The 16,786-nt window shown below is 48.4% G+C and overlaps 1 protein-coding gene across 6 annotated transcripts in view; it reads left to right on the top strand.

Moving 5' to 3' along the window:
* Positions 1-16,786, top strand: part of LOC1277816 (mucin-2) — a 60,929-nt gene that overhangs the window by 5,833 nt on the left and 38,310 nt on the right. For 4 of the 6 annotated variants that reach the window (XR_009766441.1, XR_009766440.1, XM_061660675.1 and 1 more), the window contains exon 1: positions 11,428-13,135. The exons of 1 other annotated variant lie outside the window; for it this stretch is intronic. The gene's annotated coding sequence lies outside the window, so the exon portion shown is untranslated. Of the gene's footprint in view, positions 1-11,427; positions 13,136-16,786 lie in introns of those variants that run through there. One more of the 6 variants, XM_061660678.1, reaches the window with a different exon arrangement.

Raw genomic sequence — 16,786 nt, 5'->3', positions numbered from 1 at the left:
CCACAACCACACAGTGAAGAGTGGATAGGTGAGTTTGGGGGGAAAGAAAATAATTGGGGGAAAAAAGCTATAAAAAGCTGCGGTGGTTTTAACGAGAGAGGAAGGAAGAAATCGTTGTAATAGAAGTGGACAATGAAAAATGAGGAAAAAGTCGACTGCTGAAGTGTGTGTCTGTGTGTGTGGTACAAAAAACAAACATGCGTAAACATGAAACTAGATGAAACATATGAAAGGAGAGGAGAAAAAAACATGAGGAACAAAAGTAAAACGAAGTACAACAGAGATAACAACAAATTTGTGCAAACGATGCTATTAAAGCCGAAAAAGGGGGAAACAACTCCACGCTTATGCAACTTCGTTAGCAGCATCGATCAGTAACAGTCGGCCAGAAGGCCCTCCCTGCCCCCCTCCTTATACTCCTCGGCGTGGCGCACACATAAAGCATCAATCAAAACAAAAAAGAGTGCATTATCCCCCTCAATTGAAGGAGTGTGTTTGTGGTGTGGTGAAGTGATGAAAATAACATAACAAATTGTATAAAACGCAACCACACAGAGACCCTACACAGCCCCCGTTTTTCCCTTCCCTGTGCTGCTTACCCTTCTTTTTTTTAAATGAAAACATTGTGTTTCGGTCAGTTTGCTTAATATGTTTGATTGATCGTCATTTCGGATCGATGATCGGCAAAAATGGAGAAATAGAAAATAGAGGGAGAAGAGACACACACAAACGAACGAACGATGTTTTGCAAATGTACCGCTCAGCCCTTAATGTACATTCCGCATGTTTGTACAGCGGAGTCAGGGATGGATAGAAGAGGAAAAAAAAGGCACAAAGCACAAACACTGGTATGGATTCGGAAATGTTTGTGCAAAATTATTCATGCAAATGTCAGTTCTCATGTCATGTCGGCAAAAAAACGCAGGAAATTTGCATACCACACAGGCTCTAGAAGGAAAGCTTGAGGAAGGAAGAAAGCAGTAGAAAAAACAGAACACTCACATACTTACAAGCAAACGAATGCAGACGAAAGTTACTTCCTTTTTACAAAATAGCAAAAGAAATAGTTTCGGAAGCAGCCCGGCCAAATGATGAAGCAATTTATGCATGACATCTTGGAAACGCAGGAAATGGAAGAAAAAAAATGTATTTCATACCGCCAGTGTCCGTCAAACCTTTCCTTTCCTCCTCCTTTCGGTAGGCAAATGAGTTGAGAGGCGCTTGCTACACTTTCGATATTCAAATCGGAACCGTTCACCGTCTACTTCTTTGTACTAAATTATGCACAAACGCACAGACATATGTGGCCCGTGGGGGTGGCCGGGAGGGGGGAAGGCGAGAAAAACATGTTGCAGCCGGTGGTTGTGTTGTGTGTGGTGAGTTGTTCCGGGCTGTCCAGTGTGATGGATGGAAAGCTTTCCTTCTGCGCTCCCTTCTCGTGTAGCGTGTAGGATATCTACTCTGCAGGGTGATCGTTGATCGGTAGTGTAAAGCTAGCGCTGACGCTCTGTCACTATCATATCACTCAACTGTTTCACAAATCACACTTTCTGCCGCTTCTCTAAACAAACCACTGAGACACACACACACACACACACACGCTGAGCCTGTCAAATGGTTTGTTTGTTTCTGCTGTCTTTGCGCGTTCTTTCCACTTGATTAACGCCCCGTTTCGGTTCCGGTTTGCCTTAGACGGTACTGGTCAAATCAACTCACAAGGCTGCTGAACTGATCATGCTCAGCCATCAACCATTTTTGGGTGAGGAGCATCATTTGTTGAGCCTTTTTTTTGGTTGTTATTTGCTCCGCGTTACTAATAATGATGTACCGTAAATCATCTAACGGTTGCGTCACGACAGTTGGCAGATAAAACTGAAACTTCAAATGCACACGCACACACGTTTGCCAGCCCAAGCGCGGCCAAGCAGAGAGCCAGTCAGTCAGTGGTGACGGTGGTAGTGGTTTCCGGTGCGCAGAAACATTATGCCCATCTAGGGAAACTGCTCGGCCAGTACTTGGCACGGTACGAACCCGGAAGCCTTTCTTGTACACCCCCCCACCCCTTCCCCCCCGCTCCGTGCGCATGAAGGGTCGCACATTTTTCAAGTTCAAGTTCAATCACGACCATCAGCACTGTCAGGGGTAGGAGGGTGCTGACGGGTGATAAAATATCATGTTGTGTCGAATGCAGATAGAGGTGTCGCACGCTTCCAAGACACGGTTGCTTTTTCCTGCTCGTGTGTGTGTGTGTGTGTGTGTCGGTGATTTTTGCATTTTATTTAGCATTTTTTGTTATTTCCTCCGGTTGAATATGATTTCTGCATACGACACGAAACACACATTAACCGAGCGAGCGAGCGAGCGCGCGCGCGTTACGGTTATGCAGATATTGCAAATCCTTTTTTGGATTTACGGGATAAAGCGAAAGGGCAACTCGTACGGGTGCAGGGGAGAACTTTGCCAAGGACGGGATGCTACGGAGCACGACGTTTTATTATAATATTTGAATAATAAAAATATATACCCTCCAAATGTATCTCATTATCGTGCTCTGTTGGTAGAATGGCGCCGTTTAGTAGTGCTTTAAAAATGACAGCTGTCAAACTGAAAGTGGACGCTTTTGTTTACAAGCAGCAGCTACTCGCGCATGACTGGTAGCAGATAGCTCCTGTGTGTGTGTCGTACTGTTTGCTGTAATGAATGTACTTCCGCCTTATTAAAACACCGAGCGAGTAGTAGTAGTAGTTGCAATCAGAGAGAAACAGATACGCACGAGAATAACAGGGCTTGTGTGTTTTGCTACCAATCCAATTACCATAAATTTTGCATCAAAATGGGCAAGATCAAAATCACATACCGATGCCGAATTCGATTTCCGTCTTCCTATCCTTCGGCTGGATAGAACGCGACTTGCCCTCCTTGCAATGGAGTGCCACAGTGGCACAAGACACAAGAGAACACACTACACCACCTGGCTGGCGTTTCTCGCTGACTTGTCAATCGGCGACGATCGAGTCAAAAATACCGGCGCTCTGTTTTTACAAATCTCCATTTGGGAAAATAGGATACGAGGCAGCGGGCAACGAACAAAACTAAAAAAAAACACACGTTCCTAGCGGGTTGGTTGGGTTCAACTGGTACGGGGAGAGACCCCCGTAACCCTCCACTGCACGGCAACAGTCAGCGTTGCCGTCGTCATCGTCGTCGTCGTCGAATGCGGAATGATAATCAGCGATGGTGATCGTGCATAACGATCAATTTCGAGGTTTTTAATGACCTAACGTTTGCCTTTTTTGGCATGCGCTTACAGTGTGATTAATAAGGCGGCAGTGGTGGCAGTGGCGGCACACACACACACACACACACACGCAACCAGTGTCTGTCGGCAGCCTGATAGTGCGCGCGCGCGCAGGAGTTGATCCTGTGCGCGAGTTGTTCGGCCGAAACGGTTCAAAGTATCCGACCAACAGATCAACATGCAATTGCGCTGACTCGTAAATCAATACACGCACCACAGTCTCCACCATACAGCCGACGATCGGTACGGCACGCAAACGAACGAACGCGCTCGCGCAAGTGGTCTAGTGGTCCGGCCATGCCGCGGATGATGATTGCGCGTTCGTGGCGGAGGCCCATTGTGCGGAGGCCCTCTGTTTATCTTCCGGAAGAGGTCCGATTTTGCATGTGTTGCTTTTTCAGGGTTAAGGTACGGTTATGGTAAAAGCCAAACAATCGACCCCAGCTGCCAACACACACACACACGCACACGCACACGGAGCTTGTTTTTGTTAGTTAGCCCGTTTTGGGACGAGTGTTTCGACATGATTTAGATGATGCGGAGGAATGATGCGCTCAGACAGTTGTTTTTTTGGTGTGTGTGTGTGTGTGCGTATCTTTGTAGAGAGTCCCACAGATGGAGACGCGAAACGTGCTGCCAGAAGGTTCCTTTGAACATGCCTTTGAAGGGACAGGGCAGGGAAGGTTCTGTTGGGCCCTATCCAGAACGTTCTCGCGCTTGTTTGCCGAGCTGTCGTAATGAGTCATTCCATGCCATTTGCGTATTAAAAGCTACACAATCAGAGTGAAAATAATGAAGAAGAAGAAGAGGGGGGTTTTGTGAACAATTAAAACACGCTTTTCTTTCCAACCGGCTGCCCGCTTTTGCTTATTTTCGAGTGGAATAAACAAAAGACTTCATCACAAGTGACGAACCTTTTTCTCGGCGCTGCCATGTTCCCTGTCTGTTCGGAAATGTGTCGAAAACTGTCAAACGGTGTTTTGTTTTACCTTTCACACGCTGCAAAAAAACCGTGATGACGATGATGATGATGATAGGTGGACCGTAAGAAATGGTTAATTACAAAACAGCAGTAGCAGTAGCAGCAGCAGCAGCGTTAGCACTCTCACACCGATCGGAAGTGGGTCTAAGTAATTATGTACAACAACTGCTGGCGATGTTGTGAACTAAACACACACACGCACAATCAGTTGTACACGCTAGCTATCAAGCTGGGGCATGCAGCCGTGAGAGCGAAAGGAAAAATTTAAACTCCAATTCCCTCCCAACGGCGATGCGGAAGCGCGCGCGAGGAAAATGGGTTCAGTTCGGCGAGTATGAGGAAATGCTTTCGTGTAGCTGGCTAGTAGAGGAGTGATTGTGTGTGTGTGTTGTTATGAGGCGAAGAAGGAAGCTAATTCTTGCAGCACTTTCGCGCATGAGACTGCGTATGACGGAGAGAGGTGAACTACACCGATCGTTCTGCAATTCATTGGCAGCATGTTGTCCGTGGAATGATAGGAAAATGGAGGCTGCCAAAGTAATCGGGTCACCTTTTCTCCTGAAAGTATGTGACGCCCCGTCATCGATGGCGTGTGTGTGTGATGTATCGAAAGTTGGTTCCGCAGCCACATGGAGAAGGTGGAATTTTCCGCATAAACGAGAAGGGAATGTGGTGAACGATGGAAGGAGACACTTTTCTTCGGACGAATGCACGATGGTGGAGCATTCTTGGAAAATAGTTCATTGCTCAGTTCGATGGAAAATGTTGGTGAGAGAAAAAGGGAAAATTATTCGTGGAAGCTATTGATGGAAGCTAGAGATGAATGCTGCTGTGTGAATGGAGATCAAGGAGAAGGAGGTTTTTTATGAACATTTACAATAAGTTATCTAATGTGTCATTCTAAAGAGCAAACCTTAAGATATGAGATCATAAACTTCTCATCTTTATAAAGCTTTCATAATTGACCCTCAAAGCGAATGGAAGCACTGAACATCCTTGGCAAGGTGTCCTTTACTTACTCAACACTTAATGTACGATACAGATGACACAAACGGCACTAGAGTGTGTGCTTAACACTCTCTCGAGTACCCATGCCCATAGACTGTAATCCCTATCGACTGTTCAAAACGGTAGCAAATGCTAATTTGCCCATGTGTGGCCCCACTGCGTGTGTGGTGGCCTTAGCCGATGTCAACAAGCACGGCGGCCGCACCAGGGCAAAGGTTATTTATTGAGCGATAAAGTTAAACCGACTATTGGACACGCTTACAAAACGGTGGGACTCAAATGAGATGTGCCACGATTCAAGGGCTTATAAAGAATGTCGAATGAATATCAGCCGGGGGTTTGCGTAATGGAAGCGTTAGAATTTATTGAACGATGTACTTGATCTGACTATGGGAGCATGGCTACTGGATTGAACTAATGATCTGGGAAGTTTGTCCATTCGCCCTTCTACAAGATCATTCTGGGCGTCGCTGTAACTTCATAACGCCCCTTCGTGGATGCATTGGAAGTTGTCACAGTTGTGTGTTATTTAAGTCCACCAACTCCAATGTCTTGTTCATCCCCCAGGAAGGCACCGAGTTGCACTATTTTGCACTCTGAATAGCACAGCCAGCCATCCAACGATCCTGCCATTAGCATTGAATTGATCGGTTGTTTTAAACTCCCGGTTTCCTCTTCATTTACTTGTACCATGTTACCCCGATCTCGTTGCCCCTTGTTTTCCCTCTGCTTTTCTGGGTATGACCTGCAGGTCCTCCTGGCAGCGTCTTACAAGAGCAGTTAACTACAGCGCAATATCTCTTCCTTACAATCCAGACAGAAGTCTCCATTCCCAAGTGACCGCTGCTGCACTCGCTACAGAACAACAATCCGCTCCGTATGCTGTACCGTTTTTTTTCTCCTCCAACTACACAACTCTGCCGCTCTGCCTGCTAATCGCAATGAATATGGATGGTTGGCTCGCGTACGGATCGCGATCGACGGTGCTAGGCCCCGTACACTGTGCCATATTTGTGCCTACTCAAAACGGGGTTTAGAAGGGTCGCGGGGCGCGCTCTGCGGTCACGCATGATACACGGTTCGTCGTTAGAGAAACACGCTCGCTCCGGTGCGAAGCGCCCGTGAACATGATCATCATCACAGCCACGTTTGTGGTGACGGGACGGGGATGGGGCGATTGGTGGCCCACCGCTGCCATGCCCTGTCTCGAGCCGTTATAACAAGTTAATAAAACTGTAACGGATATCGGTTTGGTTTGCGCTGAAAATGAAGTCAGCAGCAGCAGCAGTGGGTGATCCAGATGGATTGGAAGAGGAAGCGGCACATCCCACCAGACATCGATGAATAATCGATCCGATCCGGTCGATCAGCATCGATCAGCGGCTTAGGCCGCTCGGAACTGGAACGGATTGGTGCTGAATGGGGAGTTCGTTTGCTGGGTGTCGGTGTCTTGAGGTGAGTTGTCGGTCTGAACGGGGCCAAAAAAGGGGATTTACCGGAGCTATTAAGCTGGGGCGGCTTCCGCCGCTACGCAAGATCACAAGTCGCTTGCACTGTGCTTGCGCAGGATGCTCCCAGGAACCAGAAGCGTTCGTTGCTGCGGCTGCTCTTTGCTTCGATCGTGGCGAGTTCAATTTCATGGCCGCGCGCGCGAAGAGGGATGATCCAACAAATGTCTTCAGTCTGCAAAATGGGCTTCGGTGTGCCTTGATTTATGTAGCATTGTTCCGACCGCCGTTCGTTAGTTGCTGTGGAGAGGGGGTTTTTCCCCCGTCTTCTTCTTTCTCTTCTTCTTGTGCTTTGGTTTCGCCTGCCGTCAGGGTTGTCTCGCTTTTATTTTAATGGGTGCATCGCACGGGGTTGTGCATCGTTGATGCAGTTTGATTGCAGTGCAGTCAACGAGCGGCTCAGACGGACGGACGGATGGACGGGCTGGGTTCTCCAACGAGTGTGCGCGAGAGCTACTTTATTACCGTTTCGGATTGGATTCGTTAATCTTCGTAGAGGTAGTAGGGATGGCATAAACCAGGAGGTAGACTTTGGTGTAGGCTGAAGAGGTTCATCTCTGTCTGTCACTGGGAGGTTAAATATTTGGACAGTCAGACAATTGGAAATCGAGACGCTTAAAGTCGTTCGAAGAGAAGTTACCACAGGAAGTTTTTATATTGTGTCTGTCCGAGTTTTAGATAGATAAATGTATTTTGGAATTCATTGTATAGCTCACAGTTATCTGAAAATACCTCAAGAACTCTAAAGACTTCATCAAAATGATTAGAAGCTGTAAAGTAAGAAACTGATTCAACGCTACTTAAAAAGTGCTCATGCCAACCCGAAATAAACAGGAATCTAATCGGATTAACGACATAAAAACAAACTAGAATATGGGAAGTGGAAAAATGCAAAACATCTAATGGTGCATCAGTTTTCCGAAGGAAATTAATCGCCCGCTCATTTGCGATAGGGCTAATTATCTTTTTTATTGCAAAACTCGCCTCCCTCATCGCAAGAAGAGCTTGATGGAAGGCACAGTAAAGTGTAGCATTAAGGCTTTCTTATCGTTTTGCACTGCTCCGTAGTAACGAGACATACACACACACAACGAGTCGATTCATTTACTTACTACCACAAAACGGCTATAAACTGGAACGATCAATCTAAGCGCTAGGCGCTGCTGCGTCCCGGTCGGGGGAAGATAAACTGTACGACATTATGATTGAACATTGCAGCTTGAAATTAAGTGTCCATTCGATCGAATGGGACTAGTACGGACACCGGGGTGATGGGGAGCAACCAACTACGGTGCAGATCAGACACCTACGCGGTTTGGGCAGCGAACAAGCACACCCCTTGGCTGGGCCATCTGTTGTTTGCTCTGGCCAATCTAGAACGCGAGAAGTGGAGAACTAGGAAGCGACTAGACAGCGTACCCTTGGGGCCCCTCTTTGCATCGTAAAGCATCGTTGGCAGTGATGGTATTATAAATTATACTTCGCTTACTTTCATGACGACGACGTGTGTCTCTCCCGATGCATTGCATTGCGTTGCATTGGTTTGTCGACGACCCATCTGGGTATTCCGCTTCTTCCCGCATCCCTCATTAGTCTCCAAATGGTCGAAGCTCATCGTCGTGTTCATCGTTTATCGTCAAAAGCGCGCTGTTGTCTCTGGGCGAAAGCGCACACCACTGTGTCTTTCTGTCTGTGAGCCTCTTTGCCATGTTCGTTCCACATGCTCGCCGACCGTCTGGAACGGTCCCACAATCGGAAAGGTAAAGATGATTTATGATTCATTCGTTTGCGAGGGATTGAAAATTGAAACCGAGTGCGTTTGCGTTCGATTCGTTGCACCTTCGCTCGGTAAGGGAACGATCGAGAAAGGGTCATTCAAAAAATCGCGACCGCCCGAACGCCCGTAGTCAGCGGCAGTTGGTTCTGCCGTGGCCGCGACTTCTCCTGCCATCATCGCCTGCCTTCCTGGGCGTTCGCGTCAATCGGAGCGGTTGGAAAGATCTTGTCCAACCTTTTGCTGCCCAGACGAGTCGTTGTCTTCACACGGGCTTCATCTTTGTGTGTTTGTGAGTCTGGCAGCGAGACGCAAGATAAGCTCCGCTTTAGTGGGACGCTTTTGATGGGACCATTAAAAAAAGCGTCCGTACGTGCACAATTGCTTGCACACACACGGGTGAAGATCCTCCACGGAGCACTGTGGGCTTTTGCTCGAATATTGGCGCAGACAGGATCATGGGGCTGGGGCGGCATGTCATCGTAAATCCGTCCATTTGGCTGTCGGGACCAGCCCCATAAGTGGACGGTGGCGTAGGCAATTGTGATGCATTTTCGCCTTGTTTTGGGGCCATGTTTTCGCTACCTCACACCTTCACCCACGGAGCCGAGGAACGAAGAATAGCAAGGGAAAGGTTTTAACGCCGCTTAACCTTACTTAACAATTAACGCAACACTTCTGTGGGGCTGGAGCTAAAATTGTTGCCGAAAAAATGTAACACGGCACAGTGTGTGGGGCAGCACTGTGGCATTTTAAGTGCGCATGCAGTCGCGCCACTTTAGGTGGGCAAGAACGGTAGCGGGGTTGGTTCGAAGCTCAGCCCGGGCTCAGTTTTATACGCTTGCCTTTATTCGCTGTTGATTGAAAGTAAATAAAAATCACGCGTACTTCAGACACACAGAGAGAGAGACCTTAGTGCAACAAAGAGAGGAACAGAACAGAGCAATAAAATTATCCGTAAAGGTAATTGGCAAACGGGGAATGGGCCCAGGTGTGAAGGTTAAATTGTAAACCCATCGCCGCCTGTAAGTTAATCTTCTGGCACGTCGGGATAATAAGGAAAATGGTTTTGGTCCATATACACAAGGGCTGAGTATGCATTAACCTCCGGGAAGGGCGAGCAAAAAAGGTTGTCGTTTTTTCAATTTTCACGCCAAGACCAAAGTTGGACAGTGTGTTTGATGGACCTAATGCGGCAGTCACGAAACACTGTGAAAGGTCTTGTCGAAAGCAATTTTCTCTTAAAATCCTTATTTCTTTTTTGTTATTTTTTTAAGACATAGGAGCATACAACTGATTCATACAAAAGTTCTACGCCCTGTCACAATAGCTGCAAGAGGATTGCAGTTGTGCTGCAGTGAAGCTCAGTGTTTTCCCCCCACATCATCTCCATTGAATGGCATCGAAAATGCGTTTTCGAAGCGTTTACGCAAGTGTTTACGCCGACGTCGTCGTAACTGTCGTCTGGTGATCTTGTGCGTCTGTCTCTCGCTCTCTCTCTCTTCTTTGCCTTCTCGCGGTTTCGATTTACAACTCGTCGATGAACCTCAACTTGGCTTGTGTAGGCGAACCCTTCAACGCCAATGGGTTCATGGCTGTTTGCTAAAAAGCCTTTGGATTCTTTGGTCGAGCGAGAGTTATCGCAAAGCCCGGGGAAGAGTTGCCGAGAATGGGGGAGGGGATGGGAATGGGAACAAGGGAACTATCTTATCCTCTCTCCCACGCATGGCCAGGCCAGCTGCATCTGGGGGTAAACCCTGGTAAAGCTTGAGCTTTTCGAGCTTCCCATTTGGAGGTTTGGAGGTTTTTGTTGAGTTGTTGGAGTGCGTTCTTGGAGCGCTGTTCTGGCTTTCGCTGCAACCGGTTCGGTCCAAGGCACCAAGCGTATGCTCACGATCGTTTGGATCGAGATGTTTTTTAGCATCATCGTTTTGGCGAGGGTTTTTTTTTGGTAAACTGGTGGCGAAGGGAAAGAAAGCTGTAACATAAGCCGAGCGGGACGAGTATGCTTTCTAGTCGCGACTGCTTTTACGGCCGGCTTAGAGCCTCCGCTGAACAACGTTCTGGCTGGAACAGAAACACGGTTGATCTTGCGAGGACTCGATCCGATCCGGGCAGCTGCAAAAGAGTGAACGTGAAATCGGGCTCTTTGCCCCGAAGAGATAACCCATTCAATCTCCCTGGAGGTCTGCAAAGTCTTGGAGGAAGATCTTGCGTTGTGATCTAGTGAGTGGAAACGTTTTTGTGGTTTTGGTCACGTTCCAACAACTCTGAAGATACCTGTGAGGTATTACAGTCATAAGACAAATTAAATACTTCTTTGTAATGGACTTTCAACAACATCCAGAAATACTTTTTCTTCATTAAATTATATCTCCATAATATCTACCAACTCCAATACTTGTTCACAAAATCGCACCACCACAAGATGGGCAATCGTACCGAGGCGGCCCCAACAAATCCATACCTCTCGCTAACAAAACCCCCTACCCAACATGCGCAGGGAAAAGAAAATCACACACAATCGACACAATCGACGCTCGGAGCGAACGCCCCACGAGTCACCGAGTCCATGACCACGAAGAGCGCAAGAGCGTTGCCGTCGAATGCGTCCGTCCGGTCGTCGAACGCTGCTGCTGCTGTTGCATGCAGTCTCCCCGCTTGGCGCAGGAAACACACAGCAGTGCCACACACCTGGGCCGGCTGCCGCACCGCACCTTCACCGTCCCTCAAGGGCCGCTGCAAAGCTCTGTTTTTTCTTGACGCGAGCGAACGAACGCGCTCGGGCGCGCGCGCGCCCGCTCACTCGCGCACGAGAAGAGACGGCTCGCGCGAAGCCCGGAAACCGGCCCGGGGCAGCTTCAGTATCGCGTTGGCGTGCAACCCGAACGGACGTGAAATCGTAGACGTCAGGGCAGGTTGTGCCGTGTCTCCCGTGCGTAAACGTGCTTCGGAACGCGCCGCAGTGTTTGGTGCCGCGAATTTGTGCCGCGGCCAAAGCAAGCAAAGCGAAGAAGAGGAAGGAAAAGTGCTCGCGCACAAGTCGCGCCCATCGCACGTGCATCCCAAAACGCACGACAAAAAAAAAAAAACAAGTCAAAAAGTTATACTCTCGCGAAGAGTTTGTCTTTCTTACAAAACTAATATTCGCCCAGGTGGCTTACAATCGCACTCCTGCAAAGTTTAAGACGTCCAACGCGCTCTCCTGGCACAACCAGGTGGCCACTGCAAAGGACGTGGACACTCTAGAGAAAAAAATACGCTTCTTTTTGCACCGACTTTTATCTGCACAGCCTAACTGGGAAGAGGCCGGGAAACAGCCGAAGCAGCAGCAGCAGCCGATATTCGCGAATCACTCGAGGGCAAGTAACAGTTCTTTCACCCGGCGCAACGTTTGCGCGGGAAAGGAAGAAGGCAAGAAGCACCGTGCCCAACTGTGCGCACGAACTGTCTGCTGTATTCATTATTCGCACGGCTTAAGGCACGCCGTAAATAGAGCACACACACACATTAAACCCGACGCGCTGCTTGCGCAGAAAACGAAGCTGAAGACGTGTAAAGTGACCCCTCACTTGAGCCTTCAAATCTTGAGTGTCCGGCGTGTTTGGAGTGGAGGAGTCACTGGAATCCAGGCCCTTGTCAACGAGCCAAACACCCTGTTGGTACTCACCTGGCGCCTCAGTTTCTGGAGCAAAGGTGACGGAAAAGACGCGAAACCAAATCAACCACCGGGTGGCGGCAACAAAACCCCAAAACAGATCAAGGTTACTAGATGAAAGTGTACCGCACCGCGGACCCAGCTCGTAGGTGAAGAAGAAAACAGCCCACAAGACGGGACACCCTCGTACGCCATCTGTCATCTTAATTCACCGGTGGTGGGCCACCGACCGGACGTTGGCGTTGCTGCTCAAGAGTTCAAGCTTTTTGTACAATTAAACGGCAACTATTTAACAGTGTGGAACCAGCGCACCGGTGTGGTTGTTGTTGTTGCTATTGTAGCTTAGCCTACTCTGTGTCTGTGTGTGCATTAGATTGTGTGTGTGCGTGTGGTACGGTTTGTGTGCCTGTGTGTATTCCCCGCCCAAAGTGAGTCGAAGAAGTGAGTGAGTGGAATCGATAAATCAAAGTAGGCGCGAATCAACTGCTACAGCAAACTCAGAATCGAGACGTGAAGAGAGTCACCACAGACACATCTCTTGCCAACTCGAGCTGAAACCCCGCACAGCCAGCCAGCTGGAAGTCGTATTCGAAAACCGGAAAAAAGGTATTTACTTACAAGCGGAAAAGCAAAGTGTCTGTGCGTGTGTTCGTGTGTGTTAGTTTGTGAGGTTAGTGTGCGTATCGTTCCGTGACGTGCGTGAGCCCCAAATATCGAGGGGTGGAAAATTTCGCCCCCCCCCCATCAAACCGGAGGAAGGGTTGGCCGGAACATCCCGGAAACACTCGCCCCCGCGGCTGCTGCTACCGGAAAATTTGAAATTGACCGTACCAAACGAACCGAAGCCGAAGTAGCCTGATCCATCGTTCCATCTTGGTGCCTGGTGGTGCATCATCTTGATAAAAAGGTAAATATTTGCCCCAAGTTGAAATATAAAACTCTTTCACTGAGAGGGAGCTATAGCTCAGGCTCCAGAATAACCACGGTAGCACACGGTAGAGCACAACAGCATTTGCCTACCGCTCGGTGTGGGATGTGCTGGAGCGATAGCTGAGGGGCTGAGGGTGAGATCCCAAGAATAGGACGCAATGGACCGTGGTAAATTCTTCTAAGCCCGCGCGCACCAGCGTAGAACGTGAGGGCAAGATTTTTCGCCCGGGGTTCGTCGCCTGCCCTCTCTCTCTCCTTAGTGTGTTGCGCGCTCGCACACGGATCCGGTTGGGTGGGAGTTTGTGGCCAAATTGGGAAACTTGGCCCGACCAGCGAAGGAAAGGTGGTACACGAGCGGTCTCTAGAGTGATCTAGGGATTGCTCGGTGTAGGTTTTTTTCTTCTTCTTCTCTTTGCTGTGTAATTAAAGATTTCTAATACTGGGAAGGGGGGACAATGAAAAAAGCCAGGGAGTACCAGAATTTGTGTCACATCATTGCAGCGTTACTGTTTGCTCACTTCCATTTTGACATCTGTCACTGTGTGTTTCACTCTGCCTTGTTTTTGTTGCGTTTTTCTGTTCTGAAAAGTAAACACGACCTGTCACGTCCCATTGGATCGCTCCGATGGACCGTTTAGGCTAGATTCATGATACTTTCTGGTCCATTTTTTTTTGTTTGTGCGTAGCCCCCATCTGTCCACACTTCACCCCACAATGGGAAGAGGATCAACATGGTGTGGTGTACGGGGCACTTACCAATCGTCCGCCTTCCTTTTGCGGGCAGCGGGAAAACATTTGTTCAAGTTGCGACTTTGTTTGCGGCTTCCGTAAAATTGTTTTTAAAAATAGCAAAACCCAACACCGCAATGATGGCGACAATGTTTCTGGGCGACGTCAAATGTTGCCAAACCAAAGTGGTGGTACCCTCACGTACGCCCTTCTCCTCCTTCGGGAGGGGGTGTTGAACGAGGTACGTGAGCAGCGCGCGAGTTTAATATCTTAATGGCACTGCTGCCGTCTGGCCGGCGTTAATCCAGCGTACGTGTGTGTGTGTCATCGTTGTGGCCACCTTCCCAATAAGGACTGTATCAATTATGACACCTGAAGAAGCGCTGTCTGTGAAGACGACGAGAAGCAGCAGCACAGGTTCGAAATGTTTTTTTATTTTGTTTATGCTGACCGATTGAATTCTTAAGTAGCCGAGTGCCGCTGACCAAAAGAAAAAAGGCGTTGGAAACTTTCCATATCGGTGTAGAATAAAATTAGCACCCAACGGGCATAAAACTTACGGCCAACTAATGTTTATCGATTAATCAAAGCAACAGCAACACCAACGATTACGATCGTGTGTGCGTTAGAGACGCCGGCAAAAAAAACAACCCATTGGAATTTTGTTTATAGGGCATACGCTTTGTGCAAATGTGTTGTGGCTGGAGAAGAGCAGAGCAGAGGGAGAACCAGGGACACCAAGATTTATGCCGACAGATGGGTGTGATTAATAAACCCTGCCTCCGTCTCTAAACTGGCTGACGCTCGGCAAAAGGACGCGAGTCTTTAATTATAGCCCCGATGAAGCAGACGACGAACCCTGTGGCGGTGGCTTATTAGCATGGTAAACTCATCATAGGATGAGCATCAACTTTCCCGCCCGGCTGACCCAGTTCTGCTTGGGCAAATAAATCACTTACCCTTCCGGTGTTTCATTTTCACTGCGCTCGGTGGCGCCGTGTCGGCAGTGTTTTCCCCCTCCGGGAGCGGTGGAGATCGCTCTGCAAGAAAATGGGTCAAGACAATAAATATTGAATCGGCCCGACTAGATTGATGATCAAACGACGTCGACGCCGAAAGTGAAATCTCGATCAATCGAACACCGGCAGCATAAAATTGCAACTCCCCCTCTTTCCCCTTGTATTGTTGATGGAGTGAAGGGGGATGCTGTATGCCGTCTCACTCCAAAGTAGCACGGAGCGAGCTTTCTGCTTTAATCGTTGCTCTCTTTTCGTGTCTGCTTGCTAGATCGGACGGGCGAGATCACATAACACGCTTTGTTTGAGATCGCTTCTTTTTCTTCTTCTTCTTCTGCCCTCCTTCTCAATATCGATGATAGCGCAAGCATTTCAGACACGACGAACCGCGCAGGAAATGACTAATTCTTCTGGTGCGCCATGGGGTTTTGTTTACGCAAAAGGTGGCCCAGTCCGTGGGTGTGTGCGCATTTGTTGTTGGAATTGTGTCACCAAACGCACATCTCTGTGTGTGTGTATGTTTCGTGATGTATTTTTTTGTTTTTGCTATGTTTTACACTCAGCATGCTGCGAAGACACCGCGGACAGACAGGCTAGCTCGTTGGGCACCAGTTGGGCAAAAAGGTTTCGGGTTAAGCACGCGTGCACCCCTCATCTCATCCATCAAACAGCATGGTTTTTGGTATTGCCGGTGGCTACACAGCGTGGATGGGTCAATGCCATGAAAGCTGAAATGTGAGTCTGATCGATATTGCGTGGTTTGCGTTTGGGTGTAAGCAACTCGAAATATCAGCTTACCAACCCCGATACGATCGTTTCGGTTTCGATTTTAGCTGCCCTTGAACTTCGGTTACGATGAGCGAACAGACTCGGACAGATTAGTGTTCATTACATTTCTCTCCAACTGCCCCGTTCAAAACCCGTCCCAGGCTCCTCTGCCGGTTAAAAGCTTTGCCTGATATCATCCTCCCTGCTAGTGTTAGCAGCCACTTAAGCTGGCAGCCCCCAAATATGGGATACTTCATCCCCACGTCAAACGTTTGTGAGATGGAGCGGTGCCCGCTCCAGGCCCGAATCTCCTTCCCGAGACGTGGAATGATTTATAGCTGTCGACGCCGGTTGATAAAAACCAAAACGCATATCTTCATTAGCTCCCCATGTGCTTCTCGGTGAGATCGTTTGCTCGCAGCAACGATGACGGCTGCTTTTGAGTGCTTACACACGCCTATCATCCTCTCGACCCGATCCGAGCTGCATCCTGTTCGGCGATTGCACAAGCGCACTGCAGAATCCGCAGTGCCCAGAGCGCAAAACAAAAGACTCGCATGAAAAAGCGACGAACCTTTCAGCGTTCCGATGGCAAAGTTCAAAATGTCAGCACTGTGTGTGTGTGTGATGGTTTGAAGTTTTCTCCATCGCCTGTCCGGTGCGTTGTTCGAATGTCGACAGGTTGTGCAAAAGTTTCGGCACTTCAACCTTCCCGAATCCTTGACTGCTTGTTTTTTTGTGCACCACAACAACCGCCCAGTTTTATTTTTGCAACTTGAATGGTTTTTGACATACTGACAAGGATTAAAGTGGCTCGGTTTGGTTTTGGTTTTGTTTTTTGCGAACAGGTTGTCGCACGGATTAGGAACTGATTCCGATGGCCAGATTAGGCACGTGTGTGGCAGCTAGGAGGAAGAAACGAAGAAGCGTGTATCGCTTTTGTAAAAATAATAGCCATGAAGGGGTGGTAACAGGGTGGTTACACGGGGTTGAAAGGGAAAGACGATACCAAAATTAGCTTGCGACATGTGATGTTGTTTATGGCATTATTTAATAAACTGTTGTTTAACACGTAGCAGCAGGTTCTCACTCACACTTTGTGGTTGCGTTCGTTG

The sequence above is a fragment of the Anopheles gambiae genome, chromosome 3 (genome assembly GCF_943734735.2).
Source record: "Anopheles gambiae chromosome 3, idAnoGambNW_F1_1, whole genome shotgun sequence".
Classification (NCBI taxonomy): Eukaryota; Metazoa; Arthropoda; class Insecta; order Diptera; family Culicidae; genus Anopheles; species Anopheles gambiae.
The sequence above is the reverse complement of the archived record's forward strand: the minus strand, read 5'-3'. Positions and strand labels throughout refer to the sequence as shown.